We start from the raw sequence: 27,854 nt of genomic DNA on the forward strand, positions 1-27,854 counted from the left end.
CAGTTGTGCACCATATTTAGGAAAGGGATTCAAGTATGTGTATTATCATGCAAGCTATCAATGGGACACCTGCCCATAGTTAACGAATCACCTGTGGAGGCTGTATGGCCCCATGGAGAACCTTGCTGTGGTTGGTATCTTATTCGCTGTTGTTCTTGTTGGTATGGGAAACAAACACAGGGAGGAAGTATTAATTTTATCTCATAGTTTAAGGTGATTGGTGATTGGTCTGTTTGGCTGGCAGAGAAGTTGGGACCAGGATGGTCTGGAGGGTGAGAGCTTTCACACAACCCCCCTCACATGTACATGTACAGGGCTTGGCAAAGACCTTCTCTCAACAACCCATGTCCTCAAATGAGACTTCCCAGGGGTCCTAATACATCTCAAAATCATGCCACCAGCTATGGGCCAGACACATGGAGTATTTAACATTCAAGCCACACAAACATCTTGTTTGTTTCTTTCCCCCTCGCCATTCCGTGTGTCACAGCCTCTGTAACTGGAAAGGCCATGCACACATATCTCTTAAGTCACAAAAATGCATAGGATGGAAACTAGAATTTGAAGGGACATTTTCCAAAAGGTTTAAGTGGAGACAGAGTAGGTGGTGGACCTAGTCAAAGTTAAGAGGATGCTTGCTTGTTGTAAAATGAGTTGTCTTCATGCAACAGGGTGGTGAGGTAGTGTAAAACAGGTTTCACTTCAGGCTGGGACATTTGCACACCCTGCCTTTCAAAAGTAAACTGGATTTTCTTTGAGAGGCCACACCTTTTCTTCCACACATGTGTAATATATCCAAGGTGCATATTTGGGATCATTTATGTCCAAACAGGTGATTTTGCAATGTTCAGTTCACAGTGATTGTCTCAGAGATCAAAACATGAGGCAGATGGATTTCTTGGGGCTAGTAAGTCTGGTGATGACGTGAATTTGTAGTCCCTCACAATTGTGCAGTCACCCACCAGGTTGAACTTGAAAATGGACCTAGGGTGGAGAGAATATTGTCGATTAACATACTAAGTAAATGTGAGCTAATTTTTTTATAGTCTTATTCTGAAACCCATGGTAATCTCAAACTTGTGATACTTCTACCATATCCTCCTGAATGTGGTATCACTATATTTGACTATTAAATCACTGAATTCTTTTAACTTGTCACTTACAACCAAAAGACTCTTAACTGATGTAACTGCTGCCATCTGCAGAAAATCACACTGACTTCATATTAACTGGAGAGAAAAGCAGAGATCTTTGGTGCTCTGAGGTAACACTGCAACCTCTTCTAACACTATCTTTGTTATATTCTAAATTCTTGGCTGGGAATATTCAGTTCAGTGGTAGTTTAATTGTCTAGCACCAGTGAGTGAGGCTATGGTTTTAAGTCCCTGTTTCACAAAGATTATACCTTCTTAAGTTGTCTGCTTAACCTAATAATATCCAGACTTTTAAAAATTAAATATAAACCTTTACATTCATGTATTTATTACTAAATAGCAACTCAGTTGCATCCTCACGTTGTACTATGTAATGTTTTCTGATTTTCATCATGATTCACTATGTTACTTTTACATATTTAAAAATAACTGACTGTAATTTTTACTCAGTTTTCTTGTTACTAATTTATAACATGAGAATTTTGGAGTAAGTGAATATGTGATCCATCTTTTGGTATGTGCATGACTTGTTTTATGGTCTGGTGTATGTTAATATTTGTAAATGTTCCATAGAGAGGTATGTGTGTGTATGTGTATAAATAAAATGTTAAAAATTTCATTTAAATAGTCTAAATCTATTCTAGTTTAATGTTTGTTTATGTTGTTCTGGGTCAAGAGTTACTAAAAGATCTCTGGTTTAAAAAAGAAAAAAGACCTTCCTGATATTATAATGAGCTTTTCTTGTTAATTCTTTCAAATGTTGCTTTGTTTGGAATTTATGTTATTAACTGGATACAAAGTTACATATGTGTGTGTGTGTGTGTGTGTGTGTGTGTGTGTGTGTGTGTGTATTCTTGAGGATTGATTCTTTTAGTGTTTGTACCTATCATTTTTGGCTCAAAGTATGTACTGCCTTAGAATACTTTTTTATTGAAAATATATTTTTTCTTACATAATATATCCTGATTACAGTTTCCCTTCCCTCTACTCCTCCCAGCTCCTTCCCACCTCCCCTCCATCCAGATCCACCCACTTTCTGTGTCTCATTAGAAAACAAACAGGCAGCTGGGCAGTGGTGGCGCATGCCTTTAATCCCAGCACTCGGGAGGCAGAGCCAGGTGGATCTCTGTGAGTTCAAGGCCAGCCTGGGCTACCAAGTGAGCTCCAGGAAGGATGCAAAGCTACACAGAGAAACCCTGTCTTGAAAACCAAAAAAAAAAAAAAAAAAAGAAAACAAACAGGCTTGTGAAGGATAATAATAAAACAAAAGCTATCACACTGGAATTGGATAAAACAAAGAAATAGAAGGAAAATAGCCTAAGAGGAGGTACAAGAAACAGAGACACACTTGTTTCCACACTCAAGAATCCCATAAAAATACTAAACTGGAAGCTGTACTATACAAAGAAAAGAAAAAGATATATGAATAAAATAAAAATAGAAAATAATAAGATAAAATTTAAAAAAGCTTAAAAATAAGAAAAATAAAAGCCCTGACAGGACATTATGAGACAAAAGACCTCCAAAGATATTGGTCAATTCTTTTTCTGTTGGACATGTACCGTGGGACATAACAGTTTGTTTGCCCAGTGAGATTCCCTTGGAGAAAATTATGTTCATTTGTAAGTGGCTATCAATTGAAGATTGCTTCTGGGTTAGGGAAGGTGGACATGTGTTCATGCCTCCTTTTAGCTGTAGGACCCTGTAGATGTAACCAATCGTCTTATTAAAATAAGAAACACAGAGCCAATGTAAAAGAGAAAGCCGAGCAGCTGAACAGGCAGTGGGCCGATGGCTTCTGGTGTGCAATGGAACAGCAACTGAAAGCTCACGCCTCTCAATAGTAGACTGGCATTTAATAGAGGGATGTGGAGAAGAAGGGGATGCTAAGATGAAGCCATACATACACAGCCAAGAAGAATGGACAGCTAAATTCAAAAACCATCAACAATTTCCAGAATTTAAAATCCTGAATCATGACATGACACTAGTGGAATTCAGGTGTTTCTGGTACATGGACTGCTCTCACCCAATGTGAGGTTGAACTGCTGACCTTGTGTACAACCTACTTCACAAATGAGTCTGTCAGATACGATAAGCCTATAGGCGGAAGATGATGCCCCAACACTGCTGAGAAACCTCAGGTGACTGTCCAGGCAGCTGGCTGTTTCTGTCAACTCACAAAATTTTTGGAAGTTGCTTTTGTGCACTTCCTGTTTTTATTTTTGTTAGCTAATATTATTTCCTTCTTGGGTCTCTGAGGGAGTTGAAGATTAGTTAGTTATAGTTGAAGATTAATTAGGATAGAAAGTGAATTAGATACATTTTGGACTTACTAAAATAGGATAGATAAGGGAATTATTTTCTCTGATTTGTCAAATACAAATGGACTAGACATCGTTTATTTGTTACTTGTATATATTGTATATAGTTATTGTACTTTTGTATATAGTTTTTCTTTTGTTAGTTATAACCTTTTGTCTTTTTTCTTGTAAGGGAATTGAAAAGAAACAGTCTTTTAAATCAATAACTATGAGAGGCCATCCTTTTGGTAACAGAGTAGGCAAAGGAATTCCAGATTGTAGAGAGCCCATCGGCTGAATTACTTTGTTAATTGCTCTAAGGTCTGTTACCATTCTCCATTTACCAGATTTCTTTTTAATAACAAATACAGGAGAATTCCAAGGGCTGGTTGACTGTTCAATATGCTGAGCATTTAACTGTTCTTCTACCAGCTCTTCTAAAGCCTGGAGTTTCTCTGTTGTTAAAGGCCATTGCTGAACCCATACAGGCTTGTCTGTTAACCATTTTAAAGGTAGAGCTGTTGGTATTTTTGGAAGATTATCAGTTGTTGTGCCCTGTTCCTGTATAATATGGATGGCCGGTGAACACTCAAAATAATGCCTTCTAATATTTCTCTCAGCAACATGTGCTAGTTTATGATTTGTTTCTGAGATTGGAGGGATTTTAATCTGAGTATTCCATTGTTGCAACAAGTCTCGACCCCACAGGTTCATAGCTATGTTAGCGACATATGGTTTTAATTTTCCTCTCTGTCCTTCTGGACCTATACATTCCAGCCATCTTGCACTCTGTTTCACCTGAGATAATGTCCCAATTCCTAACAATTGAACGTTTACCTCCTGAAGAGGCCAAGTTGGATGCCAAAATTCTGGTGCAATTATGGTAACGTCCGCACCTGTGTCTACCAGACCAGACAACAAAACATCATTTATTTTTATCGTTAATTTTGGTCTCTGTTCATTAATAGAAGTTTGCCAAAAAATTTTCTTTATGTTTTCTCCTGAATTTTCTATTCTCTCTGTTTCATCATCCTGACCAGCATGATTTATTCCAATAGTCATTTGGTTATTTAATTGCTCAGAGCAGGGATTCCCTCTACAGCTGCAGGAAAGGTTTGAACTGGTTTTGCTATGGGGTCCTGCATGAGGCCCCTCCGGGAGTTTCCCGAAAACTGAGGCAAAGGATTACCCTGTCTGTCCTTTGTTGATCTACATTCATTGGTCCAGTGTTTTCCCTTACCGCACCTTCTGCATACTCCAGAAGGAAGGGGCATTCTGTTGCCATTGTTCCTTGAAGAAATATTGCTTCTAGGAATGACCTGTTTACAGTCCCTTTTAAAATGTCCTTGCTTTCCACACCCAAAACATCTAACACTCCTCAAACCTTTTGAAATTACTTCTCCTACCCATGTATCATCATGCTCATCAACCTCAACATTAATTGTTTCTCTAATCCAATCTTCCAAAGGTGCAGATCTTGCCTTTAACAGCCTGATTATTCTTTTACATGCTGCATTCGCATTCTCAAATGCCAAAGCTTCAATTATTGCCTTACTAGCTTCTGATCCTGAGACCATTCTGTTTACTGCTGAAGCCAGTCTTTCTAAAAAATCTGTGAAAGATTCTTTTGGGCCTTGCATAACCTTTGTGAATGACTCAGGTTTTTTTCCTGGTTCCTCAACTCTGTCCCATGCATTCAAGGCTGCCATTGGACATAAAATTAGGGTTTGAACATCATATAAACATTGTGTTTGTATTGAAGCATATTGGCCTTCTCCAATAAGCTGATCCTGACAAACTTGTATTCCTTTATCCCTCCATTGTTTTTCTACGTTTCTAGCTTCCTCCTTAAACCACGTTAGAAATTGAAGTCTCTGGCTGGGTTCTAGAACAGCTTGTGCAAGGTCCCGCCAGTCCTGTGGTATAATCCTATTATATGTTGACCAAGAGTTTAACATTTGCTTTACATATGGGGAATGCATGCCATAAGATACTATTGCCTCCTTAAACCTTTTAAAATCCATCAGTTCAATTGGAGCCCAAATATTTTGTGTAGCCATTTGATCAGGCATCTGCTGTACGGTTACAGGATAAATTAAGGGTGACTGTGTGAAAACAGGCTTTCTTTCTGTAACCTTATGATCCAAACTTGAACCAACTTCACTGTTAATTTCTCCTGTCTGAATTTTTACAGGTTTAACAGGTTTTTCTAAAGCTGTTATCCTGGCACTTAAATCGACTATCTTTTTAAATAGTAAAATGAGAATAAGCATGGTGATAAACTGCATAATTCCCATAATACTAATCTTTTCATATAGTTGTTCCATTGTCAGACTGCCTAAAATTTCAAACAAAACCCATTCTTCCAATGTACACAGGAAACCCATTTTTTTTTAAATGTGGAAAAAAAATTTTCTTTTAAATAGTTTCCTTTATGACTTACCAAATCTGTGTAGAACAGTAGAAATCCGAGAGAATTTCAAAAGAGCCACCTAGTGTCCTAGGTGTGAATCCAGAGAGAGAGAGAGAGAGAGAGAGAGAGAGAGAAACAGAGACAGAGAGAAAGCAAAAGCGAAAGTGAAAGTGAAAGCGTAGCTGGCTAAAGCTTAAATCCAGCCACTTGTTCCCTCTTGAGCCGAGTCAAGGCTTGGCTTTACAGGCAGGGGCCCTGTTTAGCAGGGCAGGCCTGAGCTGTTTGTAGCACTGGCTTTAAGCAAGCAGCTCACAGTCCGGCCTGAGCCCAAGCAGACCTGGGCTGGGGCTAGGGAGCCGGTTGCTCCGGCTAGGGAGCCGGCCCCAAGCAGTTTTTAATGGATTCTTGTCATGTTGGGCGCCAGATGTAGATGTAACCAATCGTCTTATTAAAATAAGAAACACAGAGCCAATGTAAAAGAGAAAGCCGAGAGGTCAGAGCTCAGAGATAAAATCTTACCTCCTGCAGTGCTCCTAGCTTCCCCGAGAGAGCTACTTCCTGTTTGTCTGTGTTTAAATAGTCTTTCTATTCTGCCTTCTCATTGGTTCTAAACCCAACCACATGACTGCCTCATCACTGCCTGTAAGTACCGCCCTCCAGGTCTTAAAGGCGTATGTCTCCAATACTGGCTGTATCCCTGAACACACAGAAATCTACCTAGCTCTTCTAACCACCACGCTCTTGCTATGGCTCTAATAGCTCTGACCCCAGGGCAACTTTATTTATTAACATAAAATTAAAATCACATTTCAGTACAAATAAAATATCACCATAGGACCCCGTCTGGTGCAGACCCATGCAAGTGCATGCAGTACATGCCGCCTCAGTCTCCAGGAGTTCATCTGTATGGCAATCATGTTTATTTAGAGGGCCTTCTTTTCTTCTGTACAGGTTCCATCTCATGAAGTGAGTCTTAAGTCAAATCAGATATTGGCTGGTTTCTCCCACAAGCCTTGTGTCACCCTTGCCCTAGCCTATCTGGCCATCAGGACACCATTGTAGATCAGAGTCTGTAGCTGTCTTCATGTTTACATTTCTGTTTTGGTAGCATACCAAAGACTAGTACTAAAACATATAGGTGAAGACTCTATGTAGGAACCAGCTTGAATTTCCACATTCAGTGAGTTGTGAAGGTGTTGTCTTCAGCAATGGGGACTTGCCCTTCGTTTGTGGAGAGCACCCTATACCCTTGGCAACTGCCTGGGTTGTTTGGGGATTCCTATAGGACCCCTTTGGCCAACAGCCCAATTAAATGTAAACCAATCCCAGTACTGGAAGCTTTATTTGGCAACAAGAGATGGTCATTTGGGACAGTTTCCCTCATTATTTGGTGATTTCATTTAGGTTGCTTTCATATATGTATATATTTTAGGAAGTTTCTACTGTATTAGGTTTCCATATACCCTTCAAATGTCAACTAATTTTAGCTATCTCTCCCCGTATGCCCCCCTCCTCTCCTCATTTCTGGAGACCTGTTAGCTTCTTTGCTGACACTGCTCACTTCCATACGATTCATGGTGTTGCTGTTCTCCCGTTCTCTAATGATCCCAGGTAGGAACCAGAAAGAGGGTCATATTTATTTTCTCTCTGATCCCATGCTGGCTATCGTTTCTTTGTGACTCTCACTGTGAGGTCTAACCTGAACAACCATATCATGTATACAGCACTTGTTCAGTCTCTCCAGGGAGTTGGGGGTTCATCTTGAGAACAAAAGTTGTCAGCCTCACCCCTCTCGCCCAGCCTTCTGTTTCTTCAGGATTAGCTGTTTGTGGGCTAGCTATTATTATAAAGCATACTTGCTTTTCCTATTCTGTTCACATCAACCAAATTATGAAGTTCACTATGTCACTTAATTTTCAAAATTTATGGTAGTTACTCTCTATAATACTCCTCACTAAAATACTACTGGGGGATTTTTGGCTGAACAATACAAAGGAATACTTTTTTTTTCTGGATACCTTTACCACCAATATTGCCCCAGACTTATATCTACTTCTTGGCTTCTCTTTCCTACCAGCTCACACCTTAAATTTCTGATTATTTCTAATGCTAAGCACTATTTTTTTGTTTTACTTCTGCAATGACACACCGTGAAGAGCCCACCAGTAATCCAAGCATCTATCAGGACATTTTCCTGACTTGAATCTGTACTGAAGATATGTTCTAGAAGAGATATAAAGTAGGAAGCATTGGCACTTGCTTCTACAATAATTACATCTATGTTCCATCAGCTCAGAGCTAGCCTCGTAATTTCTTAGCATCTTCTTTTAGCAATGTGGTCAATAAGATGCAACTGTTGCTAGCTACTTCATGTGGCATGACTGAGCAGGAGAAAAGAGCTAAAAAGCTGTATTTTTCTTCCTTTCCCCCATGTTTTTACTGATTTTCTGACTCTTTTGTTGGCAGGAAAAACCAGAATAGCTGCCCTGAGCTTCCTTTAAGGAAGAGTGAGTCTGGGGAGCATGGAAAAGGAAAGAAAGTGAATGAGCTACTTGCTGCATATCTTAAATTTTCACATTATTTTATTTTATTTGTGATTGTGTGTGTGTGTGTGTGTGTGTGTGTGTGTGTGTGTATGTGTACACTTTTTCACACACATGGGCATGTATGTGCAAGTTAGAGGACAACTACTTGGCTCTCTCCCTTTCACTGTGTGGAGGACCGAGCTCAGGTCATCAGACTTCATAGCAAGTGCCTTTAGATACTGAACCACCTTGCCTGCCCAGCTTCATGTTTTTTTTTAAGGCTTTGAAAGTAGGTCTCATTGCTGGTCTTAACAGACTGCACTTATTTATCTCATATTTATCCTTAATACAAAGCAACAAGTCAGACTATATATCATGGAGGGATATTATTTTTGAAAACTAGAACAACACCTAAAATCATGACAGTACTCACTCTCATCAATGTGACCATATTCTAAATTGAAATAAATATCATGTATATAAAGTATAGAAACAGGCAAGCTAAATTATACTTTATTTAAAGTTATATATCAAAAGCAAATAAATTTAGAATAAACAAGCAATGTTATGTTTATTGGTCTAGGATTTATATGCCATAATTTCATTTTATCACTTCTCCTTAAACTGCATATATTTTTATGTGTTTCAAATATACATTTTATATTACAAAATGTATTAAGTACATAAATTTAACAATAAAGTCCAAATTTACAAAATCAACAAAGCAAGATATATCAGAAACTCTAAAGTTTCTAAGGTCTGCCATTAGGTTTGTCCATGAAAAGGTTCTTATTCGAATGCATTTGACCTTGGAGAAAATTAAAGTACAATTGCTACTAAACACAAAGTCTTTCTTCTTGCTGAATATATATCAACTGTAGAGGAGAAAGTCAGTGACTCATAACATTCTACACCCAGTGTCTGCACAAAGGATTTAGATTAATTATTCTTGGGAGGTTCAGACATATTTCTGTGAGATCTTGACAACTGATATTGGTGGGTTATGACCAAAGCCATTACATATGAACTCAAGAAAGAGACCATTGTTTCTTCAGTTATTGTGGAAATAGAAAAGTTTAAACAAAATAAATTACTACTAGTAATTGCAGAATAAATAAAAATAAACATAGCATGTTTTTGTCCGGTAGATACAGATCTTTCACTTAGAATATTATTATATGTTTTTAAATGCTTTATTGATATTCAGAATAATAACTCTATTGGAAGTTTTCATTCATATTTTTAGGTTAATATGGCATCTCCTTTAGAGATTAAAAATAAATAATATCCATTGCAATCTCCCTATGTAACTCTTCAAAGCAATGAAATTGAAGCTCTGTATAATTTACCCATCATATGTATTAATTGCTTTTCTTTTTACTTAGTTTTTCCTGTCACCTGATGCAACACATGAAAACATCATTTAAATATATATATATATATGTATGTATATGTGTATAACAATAAAAACATAAACCAATGCTATCAACTTGATAATGGGGGTATATACAGGGTTGAGAGAGGCTACCTTAGAGAGGGAGGGGCAAGTGGTAAAAGCATTTCAATTTAAAATGTATCAAAAATAATAGTTTGTGCTAATCATGTGATTACATGTATTTTTCAGGCCTCTGTCTAAGGACATTTGTATTCCTTATTTTTAAAAGCAAGTGTGCTTGCTACTCCTTTGAATAGGAAAACAGATACTCAAGAGAGATGTGACTTTTTCAAATATGTGTGTGAAGTCAGTGGGTTATCTTTATAATAAGACCATGTTTCCTTTCTGCCTTTTGTAAGAAAAACAGAAGTTGACAACACTATGGAGAAAGCCAGGCATATTCCAGCATTTGGATGCTTTCCAGAACCTTGTAGTGCTCACTTCTGGCTGTATTTTAAAAATATCCTCATTGTGTTAATATTTACAATTTATATTAAACACATATTTGTAATAAGTATGACTTTGTTTCCTTAAGTCAGATCTTACAGACTATTATAAGTATAATGTATAAGATGATATGTATATACGTATCTGCATTATTATGTGTATTATTTTATAGATACATACATATACATAAATATATGCACACTATTTACTATCATATATATGTCTATATATATATTCACACACACATATACACATACACACACACAGTGGGTTTTTGTGCTTGCTTGTGTGTGAATGTTTTGTTTTAAGTGAGAACTGAAAAAGAATGGTCAAATGAAGTAATAATTTCCTAAGTTCCAACTTATCCCAGGGTTCTGAGTCCATTACCTTCTTGGGTTTTGTCCAGAATCAACTTATTTATTGTGAATTTGAAGGAGCTGGGGAGAATAAATGTACTCTCAGCAGAGTGAGAATAGCCAGAGAAGTCTTGGTCCACCCCAAACTCAAGGATGTCCTCCACTGAAGAACCCACTCTTCTAAAGTTGCTATTTGGCCTCTCCCCACTAAAAGATGAGAAAATTGCAAGTCACATCTAGTTTGTTAGTTTTATTTCTATTATGTTAATTTTAGCTGAAAGCTAAATTAGAGCTTAATTTCAGGCACAGCCAGCAGGAGCAGATGCTGCTCTTCCGCCTCCTGGACATTTCCTTCCCTTGTTTTAACAAACATGCCTCCCCCTTTCTGTTCTCTCTGTCTCCTGTATTCTATACGAAACAGGATAGAAAAAAAGTGGACAGGCCCTCTTAAATCACAAATAATTACTGTTTAGATTTCGATTACATGTTATGTACAGATTGTAGCAATCACACTTTAAAAATCTACTTTTGTCATATAGACTTATGAATAAAAATGTTGCTTTAGCCTTGATATCTGTTCTTAGCTTTAATAGCCTAATGAAGATACAATTTGTCTACGTCAAGTGCACAGTGCAGTGGTTTCTAATATAGCCATGTAGTTTGCAGCCATCACCACCGTCAAATCTGTGATGTCTTCCTTAACCTTGAAACTGTGCCCTAGTCAGTCCCTGTTTTTCTAACTTCCTCTATTTCCTAGCAACTACTGATCTAGTTCCTCTCTCTCTGTGGACTTGCTTGCTTTGAAAAGCAATGCAAGTGTAGTAAAAAAATAAGTAGTGCTTTGTAACTGGCTTCTCTTTAGCACTGTTGCAGGATCCATCTAATTGAGACATGTACTGACACTTTATTTTTTTAAAAGATTTATTTATTTATCATGTATACAGAGGAGGGTGCCAGATCTCATTACAGATGGTTGTGAGCCACCATTTGGTTGCTGGGAATTGAACTCAGGACCTCTGGAAGAGCAGTCAGTGCTCTTAACCTCTGAGCCATCTCTCCAGCCCAACACTTTATTTTATAATCAATATTCCTCTGGGTGGACTACCACATTTTACTTAATCATTCATCCATTGGTCGACATTTGGGTTATTTCCATGTTTGGACTATTTTGAAACCCTGTTATAAGTATTTATGAAGGCGGGTTTGTGTGGGCACGTGTTTTGTTTATTTCGAGTGTATATCGGGATGGAATCAGCAGGTCATGTATAATTCTAACCTTTTGAGAAACACTAGACTTGTCCTCAAAGTAGCTGCCCTGCCCTCTGATCCTCCCAGCAGGTTGTGACAGTTCCAGCCATTCTCTGATGTCATCTTTTAACTGGACATTTTGTTGATGAGTTACAGTAGATAAAATATGAACATTTAACCTCAATATAACAATGTTGATACCAGAATTAATATTTGACAAAATTGTCCTGACTTTTTGCATAGGGGTTGTAGGATTTAGTTTTAAAGCCTTCAAGAAGAGTTTTTTTTTTTTTTTCCAGGATGAATACTGGAAAATAAGATTTATGCTTCTAGAAGCTTCTCCTTGATGTCAGATGTGGATCTGTGGTTTGGACTTCTGAAGATGGAGTCAGTTATGCATGCTTCAGTGGCACTTTTGTTATTGTGCCAAATGGTGCCTTATCTTGGTGTTTGGGAAAGAGAAGATGGCATTGGGAAGGGACCATCAGACACTCCTATTCTGCCAGTGCTTTGGAGAATGAATATAGAGTTACCGGGAGATGTCCTAAAAGACTAGTCTCGTGCCCTCGGGAATCCTGGCTCCTCACGTTCTTCTTCTGAGGATGCCCTTCTTAGGTCTTCCATTGGATTCTGAAATTGCTGTTGTCCTTCCTCTTTCTCTGTACACTAGTGTGTTTTCCCTTACGTCAGCTGAACTGCTGAACCATGGCAGTGTTTTTGCTATATTGTCTCCCACGTTGAACTTTTGATTGATACCTGAGAGCATCCAAAATTTTAAGTTTGACTCACTTTTCAAAATTGTACTTAGCAATGTTGTTATGGAAATAGACTGTGCCAAGGCATAACTGTGTACAGAAAACTGACAAATAAACACAGAGAGGTTGAAAATGCCCCCCCCTTTTTTTAATCTTTGAGACTAGGCAGAGATTCACCACAGTGCTGTTTTTCAGTTTATTTTATTTTATTTTATTGACATTCAAATGTGTTTTTTTTTATTGTTGCTCAAGAAAGCATTTCAGCTGACTTCCACACTGTTGGCAGCTGCTGGCCTCAGCATGGCCCCACAGCTGGTGTGCAGGGTTTTGAGCTGGCTCCAGCATCCCCAGAGTCAGGCCACAGTGAGGACACTGGACCCCTGTCCCCATGTGATCAGGAGCTCATGCCCATCTGTTATCTTCCTTGATGATTACGCTCCCTCACAGCCATTCCTGCTTCGGTGTCACGACCCATCATGTCACTGTTGTGTAGGAAGTGGTCCAGGTCAGGCCCACGAATGTCGCACTCCTTTGACTGTTACGATATGGACTCCTGACCCCTCCTCAGAACACAGGTATGCAGCAAGGTTACATTTTGGGCCAGCTGCACATTTACACTCTTTCATCTCATCCTGACTATCATAAATTATGAACGTGCCTTGACTATGTCTAGCAAATTCAACAATTTTTTTAAAAGAGAGCATTGTAAAATTGTTCTCACTTGCTTTCTTATTCAATGAAAAAAAGAGCATTAAGGAAGCAAGTCCTTCCACACCCCTTCTTTCAGTTTCATATTATTAAACAAAATGCCCTGTAGCCTCACCCCTCCATGATGAAGTTTGTAATCCACTGATTCTGCCCCAGCCCTTGATACTGAGACCCCCACATCACCGAGTCCTCCGAGCACCACTCTGCTATGATTTTGTGGCTTCAATTTCCTAAGCATTATTATTTGTTTGCCTACTTATCTCTTTTACCACCATTCAACTCTCACATTCTTTCTTTTAGTTTTTTCAGCATTCTAGTCTACCTCTTATTTTTAAATATTATATCTGTATTAATACTTTGAGAATTCTATACAGTGTATTTTGATTATATTCACCCCCTATTCCTCCAAGATCCATCTCATATCTTCCCAATTTCATATTCTCTTTTAAAAAATAAGCCATGGAGTCAAATTTAGACAGCCTATGTAGTTATGGGTGTGGGGTTGTCCACAGGAGCATGGTTGACTGACCAGGTGGGGCGGGGGCACATCCTTAAATAAACTGAGTTGCCTTCCCCCAGAAGCCATCATCTGTCAGTAGCTCCTCAGTTAGAGGTGGCGGCCTGTGGCCCCTCCCTGTCCCATACTGGAATGTTGTTTAAGCTTGTGCAGGTCTTGTATAAGCGACCATAGCTGCTGTGAGTTAGTGAGGGCAGTGTCTAGAAGACAGAGTCTTGCTCTGCTCCTCGGTGACCTCTGCCTCTTACCATCTTTCTGTGTCCTCCCCTTCAGTGGTCCCTGTACCTTGGTGAGTGGGTGACACAGATACCCTGTTACAGCTGAACACTCCATAGACACTTATTCTGAGCACTTTGATCAACTGTGTGGTTCTGAATTAACTGCCGTTCACTGTGCTGTCCATTTAGCAGAATAATATCAGTAGGTTCACCCTTGGGGTCTGTGAGTTCCCCAACTCTTGGTTCTTGGCCAGATTTATAATAACAGGTATACATTTTCTCTTGTGGAACAGCTTTAAATCCAACCTGAAAACTCTTCTATCCCTGTCACCAACATTCCTAGTTCTGCACCTGTGGGCATACCTGGCCATGGTAGGCAATACTAAAGTTTACAGGTTCACAGCTGGGTAAAACTACTGATGACTTTCTTACCTCTCAAAAACCTGCATCAGCCTTCCATACTATGACAGGCATTCTTCAGGGAGGAAATTTCCTGGTCAGTGTGGACATGGTTTCTCTATGTTCTGTATCAAAAGACTGTGGTATCTTCAGTAATGCAGTCACATGATCAGCTTCTGCTGGGAAACTGAGAGCAACCCTCCTAGATCTTGTTAATAATTTCTTCCACATCTTCATTGCAAGAATCTCACCTAGTGTTCACTATTTCCTATATTTCCAACTTATGTTCTCTCTATCATGATTCCACAAAATCCTCACTTTCTCTATGTGATACAGTCTACCAGCTGCCCCTGTTTCCTTGTGTGTCTCCTCCCTCAGGCTTTTGTAATTTAATCATCATGAATTCCATTTTAATCTCAACAATGGTAACAACAACCCAACAATGTTACCTAATGACAATATTCCCTAATTGTTTCTACTTTACTGAAACTGGAAGTAATGAAATAAATGGGCCCCTGCCCTCGTCAGCTCATTCATCAACTCAGGTATCACTGCCTTTGTTAGCAGCAACTAATACCAGATACTATTTGCCGGCATCAAACCAATACTTCAACCTAATTAGGAGTGCGTATTGCTTTATCTACCTATGAACACTAGTATAAAAATTCCCTTCTTTCTGGGCTTCATAATCAAAATTTCCTCAATGTTTGGTTATCTTTATCAATATTTGAGATTGCCATTACTATTTCCTGCTAAAAAGGAAGCCCTGGGTTGACTCAACATTATTCAAAAGGTTATTTTCTTTCTTTTTCAATTTTACAGCAAAGTTCCTAAATCAATTTACTGCCTCCATCCTTGCCCTTGTTTCTCATAAACTTACTATAACCAGCCTAACTTTCTATCACTCAACTAAACTGCTTTGTCAAGGTCACTGATGACTAGACCATAACACTGGATCAGTGATCAATCAGTAGTTCTCACCTTGTTTGCTGTGATGGTAACATTCAGCTCAGTACCACTTCAATCATTTCAAAGCATCATCTTTACTTTGCGTTCAGGACATCATGTTCTCCTTGGGTTTTCGTACCTCACTGTTGATTCTTCTGTCCCTTGATGGATCCCCTTCACCTCTATAGCTTACTAGTGCTGGCATGTCACATGACTCAGTCCTTAGATCATTCCTCTTGTTGATGGCCTCGCTATACTCATGTATACTCCCAATAATATAATTTTATACTTCCAAACCAAAAACTCAGGCCTGCCTAGCTTTCCATCGCTCCTCATATCTAATTGCATATTCATTAACTTTTCACAGGCAGATAATTGATGGATTACTTCACCTTTCCACTTTCAAAACAATCCCCTGAACATGCCTCCAGATTTATGCCTTCTGCATTCATTTCCCAGTGGCTTAGGCTTCAAATCTTGAGTTGTTTTAAACTTTTTTTCTTCTCTGTTGTTTGAAATGGACTATTTAAGCAAATTCCGTGATTCTATGAAACATCCTCAAGAGATGACTACTTCATCACCATCAACACTGCCTCAGTCTAAGCCATTTGCCTCTTACCTCAGATGCCTGCCCCCACTGCTGAGCTTACTCTCCACTATTTGCTCACCAGCTACACAGAGCTCTTCGGCTTATGGTCTTCTGGTAGCTCCCCCCTCCTCCAGCACTGACCTCTTTGGTGTGATGGCAACACACACTCACCTTGGGAGCTTTGTTTCCCTTCCCCTTCTGACTAGAATGTCAGCTTCCTCCCGTCTACACAGCATCATCTCCACTGAAGAACTTAAAAAAAAAAACCTCAATCTGTTGCCTTCTGGCACTTTCTATTTTTCTTCCCGTCTTAATTTTGTGTCACACTTATAACCATCTCTCATGCTATGTATTTTACACTCCATTTTGGTTTTCTGTCTCCTCCACCAGCCGAATATATGGTTCATAAGGGTAGAGAGTTTTGTCTGCTTCCTCAGTACCAGGGAGAGTGCTGGTAAGCTGAGTCCTCAGCTGGTCGTCACCTCATGTGGATCTCGAGTGAACTTTCTTCTTTCTTATTATAACCTCCATCTTCCCACAAAGGACATGAGGTAAGGCTTTCAAATGAAATTCATGGGGAAACTGGACACTATTCAAAGCTTCTCTTTACGCGTGGAGACTTGCATGAGGAGAGGGTAGTAAAGAGCTGAAGCTCACAGTCATAGCCTTTGAGCACTCAAAGGCCAGAAGAGTGACTGACACTCATGTGAACATCTCAAAAAGCTTTACTGTTGTGTGTAATGTAAGATGGCATCATGCATATCTACAGAACAGGAGTGTAAGCTACCCCTTTCATCAGTCTGGCAGATGGAGAAATTCTAATGAAATAGATTTAGGATTTCACAATACACAGAACCTCTTTTGGTTGAATTGTGGCCCTCTCAAAGGATATGTAAGAATTCTAATCTCTGGCCCAGGTGAATGCGGAAGTTCTTAGTTTGCAGTCTTTACAGATAGGATTTTGTTATTGAGGTGAACCCAAATTTAGAACAATTATTTTGTTTATTATTCTTAAAAGGTAGGGAGCTTGGATATAGAGAAAGGCACCAAGATGTATGGAGAATGTTACATCCAAGGGTCCCAGAAGCTGGGAGAGAGTTCTGAAGTAGGTTCTCCCTCACAGTCATTGAGCTTAGATGTCTAACTTCCAGAAATGTGAGATGTGTATTCCTGTCATTTAAACCAACTGCTTTGCGGTTTCTTCATTTTACTTTGAATTTCTTCATTTAAAAAAAAATTATTGGCATATACAGCTGGGGTTTGCTAATTTACTTAAATCCTAGAGATTTAGGTTTTAATTATCTAAGGAAAATTTCCCTTTATTACTCACTCACTAGTTCAATATTGCTGTGTAGCATGCCATTCTCAGACATTTAATGAAAAGAAATAAAGGTTTCCATTTTTTCAGAGGCATAATTTAGAATGCTTGCTTTACAAATAAAACGACAGCTATGTTTAACTATTATATATGACTGCTATACTTTAAGAAATAGTTTTGGTAAATACTGCCTTAAAATGCAGTATGTAGAAATTATGTCCTTTCTGAATTTTCTGACCTAAGGAAATGTTTTTACATAATCTTGAGCACTTAAAATTAGCTCTGGGGATTATAAATGGAATTTAGAAGAAAAGTTTATTCTTTGAGGCCTTAAATTTGGTCATTTAAATGGGCTGAGACAGATTTTAAGATATTATAAAATTCATTTAAATTGACAGACTTTAATGTTAGTAACAACTTTTGTATGTTAAAATATCTCCCTTCCTGTATTCATCATCTACCTTAAGATATGGTAATGTATACACAGAATTTTATTTTAAAAATACTTTATTTGGTTTAAAATTATTGTAAGGAAGGAAAAAGAAATCTAAGAAGAGATCACTGGCTTCAAATTCTGCAGTGATAAGTTTGGGGGAATCTTGTAACTAAATCATTACAGTCTGAAGACATGGGGAAACCATACTCAAACAATAATATTAAATACAATCAATTAATTTTTATCAAAATCCCGTTTTAATCACGGCTGACATATATCCTTTACTTTTTTCATATTTTAGTTTTTCCATTCCTCAAAATCTGTTCCAAAGTTTAAAATGTTGCTATACAAAGATACATGACAATTTTGCATAATCCTTAAAAGTAGTGAAGACGTCAGTGTGTGCTCTCTTATGAGATGGTAGATGTGAAGAGATGCCATGACCCTGACAACTGTTATAAAGAAAAGCATTTATTTGGGGCTTGCTTGCAGTTTCAGAGTTTAGTCATTTTCATCATGACAGAAATCATGTCAGTATGCAGACAGACATGGTGGCTGAGAACATCTGGATCTGCAGGCAGCAGCAGGCAGAGGCTTGGGCTTTTGAAAACCAAAGCCAGTGACACAGTTCCTCCAACAAGGCACACCTACTCCAATCAGGCCACACCTCCTAATCCCTCTCAAGTAACTCTCCTCCCTAATGATCAAGCCTTCAGATACAGCAGCCCCGTGGGGGCATTCCTATTCCCACCACCATAGTGGGATATGATTTGAGCCCTAGATCCTGCTCTAGTTTGTAGACTGACTGGTAACTTTGGGAAAAGCTTTTCTCCAGCTTGTTTTTGTTTTCACCAGCTGTGAAGCTCTAACAGGCTGCTAATTTGCTTCTTGAGGGCCTTTTTTTTGGATTTGGTAGAGTTTGGGTCTGTAGGTATTTCTTCCAAGAATTCACTGTGTGGCACAGTTTATAAGATCTTTGGTCTTCACTGACATTGACTTTAATTTTGTTGATCTTGAGTGGCTCTCTTTGGCTTAGTGCACAGCATGTGCATGGACTTGTGTAGTCATGATTTCTGTTATACCAGTGTATCAGTCAGGGTTCTCTAGAGAACATTCCAGAATCCAGAACTGCAGGGAATACGTTTCTGTTATTTATAAGACACCCAGACTAGAATTTTATTATAGAAGATAAATTGGACTAAGACACCTAGGCAAACATTTATTTGAATTTGTTTATGTAAGAAAATGTAAATTTAGGCATGTTGCTGGCACTTATTTGAGCCATAGGCTAATATTTCTCACCATGACTATACTTTAGAGCAGCTGATCTCAGAGCTAGAGCAAAGGCAACATTTTAGAAAGGAATCCATGTTTATAATTCAAGGCGTAAGGTGCGGAGCAGTTTCCACTAAATGCATGTGTTCTTTCTTGGCAGATCATTAACCTGAAGTGATTACTCTTTGGAGCTGCCTGCTGTTAGGATTTAGAGTCAGGTACAAGACAAAGCAAATGTGACCAGGTGCAGGGAGACTCTAGGCCCTTAAGTCCTCTTCTCTATCTGGAGCTCTGTATTGAGGGCGACGGTGGAAGGCTTTGGTGACACCTAGCCCTTCTCTAGTTGTTAACAAGCTTTGGAGACAGCAACCGTTCTGATATTCGCAGAGGAGGTAGGCTGGGGTGAAGCCGTGGTTAGACTTGGGGAAGAAGGATGCAGTGGATCCTCACAAGTAAGTTCTGCCAAGTATGGATTTTGATAGGTGCTAAGAATTGAAATTTCTCTTGTTGGTAGGACATGGTACCTTGATACATCAATGTCACTTACTTTCAAATGGAAGATGATTGCTAAGTACAGTTCCAGACACAGGTCAAGTGAGTATTGGGATCTAGGGAATAGTTTATGTAGGGCAAAGAGGGTGAAATTAATAAGAATATGTGAGTCCTGTATGGACTGACAAGTTTAAATGACTCCACAGGTTCTGAGATACAGAAACTTTTTCACTGAGGAGAAAATGGTAGGGACATAGTGACCAAGAGTGTGACAGACCCATAAAAAAAGTCATTGGCTATGGCTTTGATTAGCTCTACAAACAGGAGGCCTGCCTGGCATCTAGCCAGGGTCTTTTTTAAAATGAAAAACTTTATGCTTTAAAGTTTATTATAAAAATGTGGGGGAAAATCATCACATACTGAAATTAACTGGACCCAAAGACGATGCAGTTTAACTTCTATACAGTTAGAAAAGCTATTCAAGATGGAGCTGTGGAGCTTCACACTGGATTTTATACTTTCACTATCAAATATAATTTATACACTTATCTACCAGCCCAAATGAAAAGTCTATAACAGAGTTAGAACTAGGAAAACAATTAGCTTTATATCTTCTTTTATAACTCATGCTCTTGACCTACATTTAGTCCCTCCTCATTACTTAATAGCCTTTCTTATTCTCATTTCTAGATGTTATACTGTATCTACATGTACATTTGTTTACACATATACATACATTATTGCCTATATTCTTCATATGATGGAAAACATGTTCTTTTTCTTAGAGTTTGTGACTTCATTTAATATCTACACAATCTACATATTACAGGGTCTTAAAGCTAGGTTAAAATAGTCATAAATATACAACCCCAAACGTCTGTGCTATAGTAGATAGAACTTTGGTATCATAAGTCTCCAAGTACCTGGTTGACACTTTTTGACTCTGCTGTCTATGTGTGGGTGATAGGAGGACAGATCATCAGGAGCACCAGGTCCTTAGGAAGTACTCTAACTGATGATGTGGTTGTTGTGGACAACATGGATGATATGGCCAATGTGGCTGATGTGGCCAATGTGGCTGATGTGGCCAATGTTGCTGATGTGGCCAAAGTGGCCTATGAGGCTGTTGGGCATTTGTATTTCCTGTGGAGGATTAGGAGCTTACTGACATGAAGAAGGTGTTGTTTCTGATGGGGCAGCTGGGATAGGAGATTATGGTTACTATCCATTCCGTGAGCAGAAGAGTCTAGGGCCATGCCAAGAGAGAAAGCCAATGTCACATCTAGTGTAATGTGTCACAGGAGCTCTGGAATCTCCTAGGCCTGTTATTGACAAAGGAGGGGGCAGGTGTTTCAAGTAGTGATTTGCCTCTCAATTCAGGGCTTGTGCTTGACCTCCACAGTCACATAGGTGGTACTGTCTCCCCAGTGACATCCTTTCTCTCTCTCTAAATAATACTGAGGGATTATACATGCAAGGCAAACATTCTACTTCTGAGTTCTGTTATCACACACACAGACACAGTCACACACACACACACACACACACACACACACACACACACACACACACACACACACACTACAAGGTTCTGCTAATTTCTCAGACTGGCCTGGAACTTGAAGTCCTTCACTTCATCCTCTAAAGCAGCCAGTATTACAGGCTTCAGTGCAACCAGCTTCAGTGACATCCCTGACTCTTGTTTGTCAGCATCACAATGCCACACCTAATGAGAAGGGAGACAGCCTTACTTTCACATGCCTGGCTCTCAGGTCCCACTGTAAACATGAGTCTACTTTCTTCCCACACCAATCTCTTTTAGCTATAATTGAGATGAATGTTTCCATGGCAATTCTAACTTCTGGAGTCAGGAATCACGAGGAGGCAGTTTTGGCTGGTACTTGAGGCCAGTTGTCTGAGTTGCTTGCCTACAGAACACAGCTTTATAAATTCAAGGGAGATTGATGCTCCATCTTAGAGCTGATTTCCCCAGAAGTCAAGGTCTTCTTTGATTGGATACTAATAGCTTGCACAAGTCACTCTCTCAATTTTAAATATTGAGAAATAGAACACACTGGAAAAACAAAGCCTTCATCATGTGTCAGTGGTTGCATGAACTCCCATTTAATCAGAATCAGTGTGTCCTATGCATGTGAGCCACCCTTTAGATTACTGATGCCTGGCATGAAATAAACCGAAGTGTTTGTCTTTTCAAAATACTCTGAGTTCTATTTGGTTTATCACCATTTTCTTAGCTATTTATGGTGAAAATGTCACAAAATATTACACCCTTAAGCCTCTGGCAATAAGCTGAAGATTTTGACTAGTTGGAAATGTTACGTGTTTCCACATTACTCACATTTTCATATTTATTTTTATTAAACATTCTAATTTTGCTTATTTTCCCACTATTCTTAAATATGGGCTTTTAAAAAGACAATGGTCTGTCATTCAATAGAAAAGTAATTTTAGGTCTGTCTGTAGCCTTCCAAATTTCCACTCATCAGAGACCAGGTTTGAAGTTTTTGGATTTTTTAAAAAATATTTACCTCCTTGTTTCTAATAATTTTTCAAAGTTAGTATTATCTATTGATTGACAAGTTGTTATGGGCTTAGTTGTGCCCCTCCACCAAATTTATATGTTGAAGACTTAATCCCTGGTGCCGCAGACTGTACTTGGAGCTAGGATCTCTTCAGATGGAATTAAGGTAACATTAGGACAGTAGTGTGAGGTCTCATCCAGTCTGACTGTGTCCCTCCAAAGAGAGGAGAATGGGACATCAGCACTCACAGGGAGGAAATAATGGAAAGATTGATGCTAGAAGTCTGTCCATCACTGGACTTTAACGACTTGAGATCCATTGACAGCTTGCATTTCTCAAATACTGTTTGGTGTTGTTTACTTACTTGCCCACCATGTTTCCTTGTTCTAAACCAAGATCCGTGAGGAAGGAGGATGGTGCCTTTTACACCATGAAGTCTAGGCATCTAATATGCATGATTTGATTGTATGTGTTGAGTTGAATTGAATATCAAAATCACCCATATGTTTCCTTGAAGCTCTGCCCCTGTAACCAACAGAACATTCTGCTGCACATTTGTTTGAGCTTAAATGATCCAGTTATCATGTTTGCTTGCTAATGTCATCCTATCACTTATGTTTGGGGGCTGGATGTTTTGAAGAATAGCTTCTTAACGAGACAGAATCTAGACAAAGCAATAATCTGTCTTTACTCAGCCTGGACCTAATATGTTAATTCTGATTTAATTTAATTTTCTTCTGCTCATGGCACTGAAATTTTCAAATGGTTCATTTGGTGCTTAATTATTAGCTAAAAATGCCACCCTATCCAAAGAGAAGCCATGCTGTGTCAAGTGCAAATCATTACCATGGGCAGGTTTTTTCTCTTCTCACCACTGATGGGTTTGTGTTATTCAGGGAGGCAGTAGCTCTAATTTGAAGAGAGCTGATGTATTTTAGAAAGTATTTCTAAGTATTTCAGGATGAAATGCTCTATCTCATAACTTTATGTCTGTTTCTGTAACTTAGCATAGTATTAACTCTCCTTCTCTTAAAATGGCCTTGGCATAAAATTAACCGGGCCAAGCTCGAAAACACTTCACTTTTGTCTAAGGATAACTGTGTATTGATAGAAGGAGTTTCTGACCCATCGGCTTCAGTGACAGTCTAGTCAGTTCAGGTCAAGTCTGTTCCTCTTTTGCTGAAGTGATGGCCATGTTGTTATTCCCTACCCCTTTTGTGTGGTTTCCTACAGCCCCTATAGCAGTGATGGTAGTTAGTGTTTTATACCCCATGCCTTCTGAGTTGTTTCCTATTGCTGTATAACAGAAAACCTTGGAGTTAAAAAGCTTTTCCCAAACAAATGCACTGTTTGTAAGTTGGATGCTGCAATCCCATTGTTAATGGAGTTGCATACTTTTCTTGAGGTTCCAGGGACAATCCATGGTCTGGTCTTTCCCTGCATCTTGAAGCTAGCTGTTTTTTGGTCTTCAAGTTCAGTCTCCTATTGTGCCACTCTGACCTCCTCATACTCTTTGTAGGATAATCTCCTCATTTAGGTGACCCAACAAGCAGCCTGTGTTTCATTTTATTATATAATATAACACATCACAGGTTCAGAAATAGGGTATCTGTGTGTTTGTGAGGGATAGGGTGTATTAGTCTCACCAAACCCTCTCATTAACTTTTCATTCTAATTCTTATGCTTTTATTTTTATTTTTACACTCCTTATTTCTTCCCTGCAACTCCTTAGTTACAGTATATAAATATAATATTTACTATTATAGTATATTATATCGTTTACTATGTGTTTATTATATTTTAGCTTGTATCTATCTATTCAGGATGTGTTATATAGGTACATGTATGGGGGTGATGCCAAAATGATTTTTCAATGTACTAATGCTCTAATTTTCAAAAGAACTCTATGAGGTTGTCCTAAGATAGGCTGTATTTTCATTTGGCACAGAGAAAATTGCAATTTGTCAAATTGATTCTCAACAATCAATACAATTCTTTCTTATTCATTAGTTTGACTTGGAATTGAAATAAATGTTAGGAAAGATGTGCTTACATATTTATCCTCTATGAGGTAGGTATCTTATCTGCATTGATGAAAATTGAATCTCAAACTCTGGAGGACTTTCCCAAGGTCAAACAGTTAGTAGTTGACAAGTAGCTGGGAGACCAGAGCCTATGAGTTTTGTGCTGTGCCACACCATCTTGCTTGATGAATATTTATAGATCCGGGCCTTGCTGCTGCTCTTCCTTTTTGTTATTGATTGGTTACTTTTTAAACATAGCAAGTGGTCTTATTGCATTTTGGTTTCTTCATTGAATTTTTTTCTCTTCTGTAGTGGTGAGGGGCACCTGTGACCCTGAGCTGTCCTCTATTACAAAGAAGTCCTTCGTCTCTCTTTTAGTTCCTTCTTCTGAGATGTCTTTCACGCTGGATGTTTCTGTGTAATGAAGGTCATTGCTTGTGAAGAGTGCTGGTCTTCTGGAACACCATCAATGTGATGAGCTACTGATTAGGGTATTATGTGAATGCCTGTTTTGCTTATAGCTGAATGGGGGAATCTTATTACATGATAGTTTGGCTTTCTCTCATTCTACTGGCTTGTCCACATATAAATAATAATGCCAGACCAGTGAATTTTTTCTGTTGTCTGAGACTTAGACTTGAAAAAAAGTAACAGAACATGGTCATAGTTTTCAGTAAAGTTATTTTCAGGATTCATATTGAAGAAGCATTTGGCTTGGTAGTGATCTCACCCACAGCACTGACTAAGTCATCGTTTGTTACACACGTTGGAGTGAGGGGTGCTGAGAACATTTTGCTCTTTGTTTTGTTTTCTGGATTTATCTGCATTTGAATTAGGCAGCCTGCAGGAGGAATCTTCCTTAAAGTGTGCTCACTGTGCCTTGTTTTCATAAGGCTGTCATCAATCCTTGAGAAATGCAATTACTTAGAAAACAAAAATATAGCCTCTAGCAATTTACCTGAAATATTCCCGTTCATATTGTAGTTTCAGGGCATTGCTGGTATCAGGCTAGACAGCTTTTGCTAAAGCATGTTTGTCTTAGGGACTAGATTAATATTTAAGTGTATGTGCCTATGCCAAGGGTCCAATATTATTTATTGAAATAGTACACAGATGTTAGTAATGGATTAAAAAACCATTAGGAATGCAGTAATTTTATTTGCCTAGTAAGATTTACGTTTGCTACCTCTACTGAGATGGTTCATCTTGACTGTCAACTTTATCAGATTGAGCAAAACCTAGGAGATTAATACAGCACACCTTTGAGTGTGTCTGTGAGGGATCTTCAGAGAGAACTAACTGTGGAAGGAAGACCCACCCTGGCATGTTACTGTATAATGGTCTGGAGGCTCCAATGGAATTAAAAGAAAAAGGGAGAAAACCTGAGACACACATGTTCTCACTCTCTGCTTTCTGGTCACTGTGAAGTGAACTGCTTTATTTGACCATGAGACCTTCACCAAGACAGACAGAACCCTCTACAATGATGCAAATGAAATCTTTCTTTTCTTGTGTTGTTGAGGCATTTTTGTCACAGCCACAGCAGAGTGAAGAGCACACTGTGTTTGCCATGCGTTGCTCTTCTGTGTCCTACAGGACAGTGTCTTACTGTGCACCACTCACCGCATTCTGCACAGAGAAAGTCATTTTGATTGACTGATAAATTAGCTGTGAAGAAATTTCCTACTGGAGCAAGGTGCAAATAGACTAAATACTATTTAAATAATGTTAAGGAAGGCAGTTACTGCAATGCTGTATTTGTACATCTCTGCTCAAGAAGTGGAAATACATTAAAACTTGAGTGCATTTAACACTGACCAAGTAAAATGGACCATCCATCATCCTGTATAGCAGACTCTCAGATGCCTCCAGTGACTCTAGCCTCCTGGGATTAGTGGTCTTATGTAACCCCTCATCTGGAATAACTTTTCTCTGAAAAGTTCCTTGAAAGCTTCCCTGAAAAGGAAGCCACTTCTGTGGTTATATTACGAGCCACAGATAGCCATAGACTTCTGACCTGTTGGGAGACACGACTGCCTTCTGTGGTTATGTTACAAGTGGTAGATAGTGACTTCTGTGCTGCTGGGGGTCATGGCTGCCTTCTGTGATCTGATAAAGTAAGTTGTAATGATGGAAAGTTTTACACAGTAAACAACTGAGGGCTATCTCAAGCAAACAACCGGGAAGAAACTGAGCTGTACAGATAATGTGTTAGCTTCATATGGATCCCTGCTACAAAAGCTACAGATGAAACAAAGCTTTGGCTGTCACTGTCACTGTGGGTGTGAGACAGCCCTTCTCAGGAGGAACCGAATAGAGTGTGCTTTGACTTTTGAGCCACAGAGTCTATGAGATGATAAAGCTGGTGCACTGAGCCATCAAGTTTGGTGGAAATTACTTTCACAAGAATAAGATAGCCTATGAAACCTTTGTGGGCATTATATGCTGAGATTTCAATTCTGCCATGGAACATATGATGGAGATACCAACAAAAGCATAGTAGGATCAACCATTCAGCCCACATCCAGTCTGTTATCTGTTAGAACCCACTCATGATGAAATGATCTTTGTTTCTTTAGTAATTAATTTTATAGTATGGTGAATGCAAGTCTGTGGACATTTTATAATGCAAAGTGACCTTATAACTGGAATACACAATAAATTCCTTCTTTTGGATTATACTACAGTTAATTTTTAATAGAAAAATACAGTTTGGAAAGATGATACTAACAGGGTCACCTTAGCTTTGCCTATGTAGTTTTATGCTCTGTACATAGGAGAATTTCTACTTCTCTGACCTTTTTTTTCACCAAATCTCCACCATTTTTGGTACATTCCCTTCCCCCAGTCATTTCTTAAATCTCAACTAATGACTGTGTTGATGCTGTACTCTGCATCTTCCTTTCATTCTACCACTTCCTTCACGATTAGGCTATCTGCCCCATTTTGTATTTCCCAGTCTAGAACACGAATACTGCAGAGTTTTTGGTTGCTGGGTGTCAGTTACTAATTCTCTTAGAATGGGTTTTTGGGCAATTAGATTAAGGAATAAAATCTTGTTCATTCTGAATATCTAGCACCCATGTATTCTTTGGCATAATGTAAGCATTCAATAAACATTTTAAAATAAATGGATATAGATATCAGTAATAGGTAGACAGTGATTTCTTAGCAATAGAGACAACAGGAATGCAGGAAGATGTGCTTTCCCCAGATACTGTTCCTATCCTGGACACCCACTAATACTTGATTTCCTGCAATATTATACTTGCTCTTTCCCAGAAATCTGAAGGATGCTGCATATATATGCTGCCAAAGAGAAGGCCATCTAGGGAGGTGTAACATTCAAAAAATCCATTAGAGTCAAGTTGAGGACTCATTATTGAAGTTCCAATTACTGTGCCTCAGGAGGTGTTGGTTATTCATATAACACCGAGATCCATGGTAGTGATATCATATTGAGAGAGTCCCAGAGTCTGAGGGAAGTTGTTTCAGTATTTGAAATAGTACTAATCAATGACTGACTATGTAAGATGAAACAACTCTGGATGGGACATAAATGGCAAATATGCTTTCATAGCATTTTTACCTTGAAGGTGTACCTTTCAAGGTTACTAAAACTAGCCTGAGTACTTGTGGATTCAATGAAGTGTCCTAAATCTTGTGTGGGGGTAGCTCCCTCACAGAACAACAGTAACTATCTTCACAAAGACCCCAGGTGTCTACTTTGTATTCCAGAGAGTAAGCATCT

General features: G+C 38.7%; 1 protein-coding gene and 1 long non-coding RNA gene across 2 annotated transcripts in view; one reads left to right on the forward strand and one right to left on the reverse strand.

Moving 5' to 3' along the window:
- The window catches only part of Hs6st3 (heparan sulfate 6-O-sulfotransferase 3), a 714,453-nt gene that overhangs the window by 233,061 nt on the left and 453,538 nt on the right, over positions 1–27,854 (forward strand). The gene's annotated exons all lie outside the window — the stretch shown is intronic.
- On the reverse strand, positions 770–16,705 carry LOC143267467 (uncharacterized). The gene is made up of 2 exons (XR_013042613.1): positions 14,512–16,705; positions 770–984 (listed from the first exon to the last, which is right to left on the reverse strand). It is a non-coding gene; the product is annotated as an uncharacterized LOC143267467 (long non-coding RNA).

This window comes from Peromyscus maniculatus, chromosome 9 (genome assembly GCF_049852395.1).
Source record: "Peromyscus maniculatus bairdii isolate BWxNUB_F1_BW_parent chromosome 9, HU_Pman_BW_mat_3.1, whole genome shotgun sequence".
Lineage (NCBI taxonomy): Eukaryota > Metazoa > Chordata > Mammalia > Rodentia > Cricetidae > Peromyscus > Peromyscus maniculatus.